This window comes from Arachis ipaensis, chromosome B07 (genome assembly GCF_000816755.2).
Source record: "Arachis ipaensis cultivar K30076 chromosome B07, Araip1.1, whole genome shotgun sequence".
Lineage (NCBI taxonomy): Eukaryota > Viridiplantae > Streptophyta > Magnoliopsida > Fabales > Fabaceae > Arachis > Arachis ipaensis.
The window spans coordinates 110639402-110644646 of NC_029791.2; positions in this window are offsets into that span (position 1 = coordinate 110639402).

Sequence of the window (5245 nt, forward strand, 5' to 3'; positions counted from 1 at the left end):
ATTTAAAATAGAAAAAAGTATAGACAAAATAATAAAATGCACCGTTTGTTTATAATTACTTTAAAATTTTGGATGAAGTATATTCGGTCACACAACTACCTACGTTTTATTTGACTGTGAAATTGTGACTCATGCTCTTACAAGAAGCCTTCCCTATCTTGACTTGCACTGATTTTGTTTGTTTAAGAACTAAGAAGAGAAGCATCGTAAGACACGTAAGAAGGGGAATAAAAAAGTTTAACTACTCGATGGCAGTGATGAAATCAGCAAATTTTAAGAGTGAGAGTATTATTTTGTAATTAAAAATATTATCTTTTATATTTATTAAATAAATAGTTATCTAAAAGAATAAATGTAATTAAATGATTATGTAAAAAAATGTATGCTTTAAAATATCAAAATTAACTTCTATGCTTTTAAATAATTGTTCTACTAGTCACAAAAAACAAAAAACAAAAAATAATTATTCTACTACTCATTATAATTTTCAAATATTAATTACCTCTCATTTAATTAGGAAGTTTATTTGTTATAATATTTATGACATAAAATATTTTTTAATCTAAAATAATTGTTACAAGCAGATTATTTAAAAGATAAAATTAAAAATGTTATATAAATTTAAGGGAAAAATACCATAATAAGCCAGCATCACTTCAAATTTACGTATATCAGCCAAAATGAAAATCGATTCAGCAATGAGCCAAATCGTATTTTAATGTAATTCGAACCAGGCTAGTTCGAACTGCATTTAGTAATAAATCGAACCAGGCCAGTTCGAATTACCAAGAAAGACTTGAAGGTAAATCGAACCAGGCTGGTTCGAACTAGAATTGCATGTAATTCGAACCAAGCCAGTTCGAATTATAGGTAAGTTAGGTCTTCAAGTAATTCGAACCACCCTGGTTCGAATTACACTTATGCTAGGTTCTTAGTAATTCGAACCACCCTGATTCGAATTATTAGTGATTGGGCTATATAAGGAGTTCGAATCAGCCTCATTCGAACCATTCTCACCTTTCCGTTAGTGGTTTCTGTTAATGGTTTATGTTAGTGGTTTATATTAGTGGTTTATGTTGGTGGTTTATCTTAGTGGTTTATGTATGTGGTTTATGTAAGTGGTTTACGTTAACGGTTTATGTTAGTGGTTTATGTTAGCGGTTTAGTTGTGGTTATTTTATGTTAGATCTTTCATGTCAGTGGTTTATGCTGGTTTCTTATGTTAGTTGTTTATGCAAGTGGTTCTCGTTCTTGGATTTTTAAGCGGTCATATTTAGTACGATTTTTTGGTTTATCAATTATCGTGTTGATTATGTTTGTGACTGGTAATTAAGTTGGTTCTAATAATGCGGTTCATTTCTTCCGCAGCCTCAGCGATGCATCAGGAGCATGCGGCAGCAGCAGGGCATGCTCCTCGATGACAGATACGTTCCGTACCTGCAGATGGCAGGTCTTTACCATCTTGCAAGGCTGAACGATAGATGGTTCCGGTTGGACGAGGCCCTTGTCAGTGCGTTTGTCGAGCGATGGCGTCCGGAGACGCACACGTTTCATATGCCGTTCGGAGAGTGCACGATCACACTCCAGGACGTGGCATACCAGCTGGGTTTGCCAGTGGACGGGCGTTACGTCAGCGGCTGCCTATCAGAGTTCCAGATATACATCGAGGGTGGCCGTCCAGCCTGGGTTTGGTTCAAGGAGTTGCTTGGAGTGGTACCTCCTCCTAGCCAGGTTCAGAAGTACGCGGTCAACTGCAGCTGGTTTCAAGAGACTTTTGGTGAGTGTCCGAAGGGAGCTGATGAGGATACTGTGCGTCGATATGCCCGTGCGTACATCATGATGTTGTTGGGCACGCAGCTGTTTGCGGACAAGTCCGGCAACCGCATTCACATCAGATGGCGCTGGACTTGGGTCGGGACCTTTTGGACATTACTTTGTTGGAGTACCCGCCGACGACCAGCCTCAACAGGACGGCACTCCATGGGTTATTCCCGGATCACAGTGGCAGGACTTCCTTGGAGCAGATACGCTTGATGCGGACTTCGGCAGTCCACGGTTTCTAGAGGAGATTACGGCTATCATGCAGGAGGACGAGCCGGGCAGGAGGCGTGCTCAGACCTCCGGCACGCAGGCACCCTTAGATGTTGATCTGAACGAGCCTGCTACGACACCTGTTGGTGACCAGTTTGGTTTGGGAGGTACCCCACCTTCCGCCTACACCGCTGCATCAGAGTCTGTCGCCGGGCCGTCTGCTGCACCTGTCCATTTTACGCCACCCGCACAGCCTGCCCCGCATGAGGACGCGGATGAGATAGAGGATGAGGAGCCGTTTATCCGCAGAGGTCAGAGGCCACGGGTACCCCGTCGTTGTGGGAAGGCAAGCGATACTCTGTAGGTACCCAATGAGAAAGAGCCCGTCGGAGTGGTCTCGGCTACGGTGAACTCGGAGTTATCCCGGTCATACAAAGTCATCGTGAAGCACCTGGCCGTCTTCAAGTTGGCCTCTATACACTTCACCAAGTACTGACTGAATTGTTGTCCGGTTCCCATCTGGGCCTCAGCCTCTCTCCCCTTGCGAACAAAGAGTTCCGCAAGCCTTCCATATGTTGCCTTCACCAGAGAGCATACAGGGAGGTTTCTGACACCCTTCAGGATTGAGTTCACACACTCGGAGATATTCGTCGTCATGTGACCGAATCTCCGTCCCTCATCACGATGCTGAGTCCACAAGGAATAATCAATCCGGTTCGCCCACTCACACATCGCCGGGTCTTCAGACCGAAGAATATCAAACCAGTAATCAAACTCAACCTCGATCTTGGCATATGCGGCATTCACTAGAAGCCTACGTGCATCTTTGCCCTTGAAGGTAAGGGCAAAATTAGCCGCTACGTGTCAAATGCAGAATGCACGGTATGCAGATGGAGGTAACCAACCTCCGTCCGGAGCCTCAAGCGCAGCCTTGATGCCGTTATGCCTGTCCGATATAACCAGAAGACCGGGCTGCGGTGTCACGTGCTGTCGAAGGTAGGAGAGAAAAAATGACCAAGACTCTGCATTCTCACCTTCTACTAGTGCGAATGCAACAGGTAGAATGTTGGAGTTCCCGTCCTGTGCAATCGCGATGAGCAAAGTACCCCCGTACTTCCCATACAGATGGGTGCCGTCAATGCTAACTAGGGGCTTGCAATGGCGAAATGCCTGGATGAGCGGTGAAAATGTCCAGAAAAGTCTGTGGAAAAAAGCTTGAGACTCGTCTACTTGTCCACTAACTCGAACGGGGCTCGTCCGTAGGATTGCAACAGTACCGGGCATCGTCAACTGGACTTCCAAAACCCACCTGGGGAGCTCGTTGTATGACTCATCCCAGTGACCGTATTCGAAGGCAATTGCCTTCTGCTTCGCCATCCAGACCCTCCTGTAAGTCGGCCTAAACCCGAAGTGTGCTGCCGTGGCATTTAGGAGAGATGCTGACGGATGCATCAGCCCTAACCATTGGCATAATGAACGCCGAAATCACATGATAATCCAAGCTCCTGTGGTCACTCGAGATGGAGGTCGCAAGACAAGTGTGAGGTCCATTGTACCGTTTGACCTCCCAAATGCCCTTCCGCTGCCGCAGACTCAGTCGAATCAACCATGTGCACCCATTCCCAAACTCAGAACACTTGCCCACATAACGGTGATGATCAGACTCCACAACCTTGTACTGTACCCCTCGCCGGATGCTGTAAGTCTTCACACTTAACAGGGCCTCATCTTTATCCTGAAATTGCTGACCAACATGAAACTCTGTCAAACCAGCAGTCCCTTCAGCATCTCTAGCTCCAAATCCAACAGAGTGCCCTGAAACACCCTCTTGCCTCATGGCATCCAGGTCCAAAGAGGAAAAATGTGGTGGATACTGTTGTGTGCCAGAACTAGAACCACCGACCGCCAATGCAGGCTCAGTCGCTCCAACCTCGTCGCCGCTGTCATCCTCAATCATATCCGGCTCGACGTCGTCCTCCTCTACATCACCCAACACTCCGTCTCCGACGCCAACCGGTGGTACTCCCTGTAAAGCGTTCGGCAGAATATCAACTGATCCTACCACGTCGCCTACTCCATCATTGAGATCAACAGCAAAAGATGGGGAAGCGACTGGTTGGACCGCTGGCTCGTACACAGGGACGGACGAAGAAGCAACGACAGGCCTGAAATTGGAACCGGCCGCCGCGGCTTTAGTGGTGGCATTCCGGTTCGAACCCCCTGAGCTGGATACCACATCAACCAGCTTTGCCAACAACTCTGGTGTCCTCACCTCGGAAAACTGCCTCCGACATAGAAACATGACTTGCAGGTCCTCATCACTACCAATTGTGAAACAATCATACTTCACGGTATCCTGCAAGACAGTGATTGGAATGCGATAGAAAAACTTCTTAACTCGCTTCGCACCTTCCAGACCAAGTTTCATCAGCACAGATCTAACAAGGTCATCATAGCTCGTCGTTGGTTTCACGACAATACAGAGAGGATCCTTATCTGTAAACTTCACACCGGAGCGAGTTTTCCTCTTAATGGATCCTTTGTGGTGAACCAAAACCACAAAACTCTCCTCACTAGCCATCTTACACCCTCTAATGAGAGCAACTCACGTTTACAACCATATATATACTACACTGTCTACCACTAAATCGAACCGGACTGGTTCGAATTTGGGTTTGTGTAATTCGAACCAGCTTGGTTCGAATTACTTGATGCAGCGTCTCCCCATATAATTCGAACTAGCTTGGTTCGAATTATGTGCTGCAGTTTCTTCCTCTGTAATTCGAACCACCCTGATTCGATTTACTTGAACCAACTTCTCTCCATGTAATTCGAACCTCCCTGGTTCGAATTATTAATGAATGGAGTTCGAACCATGCTGGTTTGAATTATATAAATATAGGGTTTGACTCATTGCTGAAACAAATTTCACTTTGGCTCATTTAGGTAATTTGCAACTTCCCTTGGTTTATTCTAGTTTTTTGTCCTAAATTTAAAATAAAGAATATTAATTAATAGATAAATACTATTTTTTCTTATCTTAACTCATTTTTGAAGGCAAAAAAAGATATCGATAAATTTACTTATATTTAGAAAACTAAATTTTGGTTTGGCAATTAACTAGTAAATAAATATTAGAGTGAAAGACTTTTTTGGTCTCTAATCATTTACCTGATGAAAATTACGTCCCCTAACTAGGAGTGCACATGGGGCT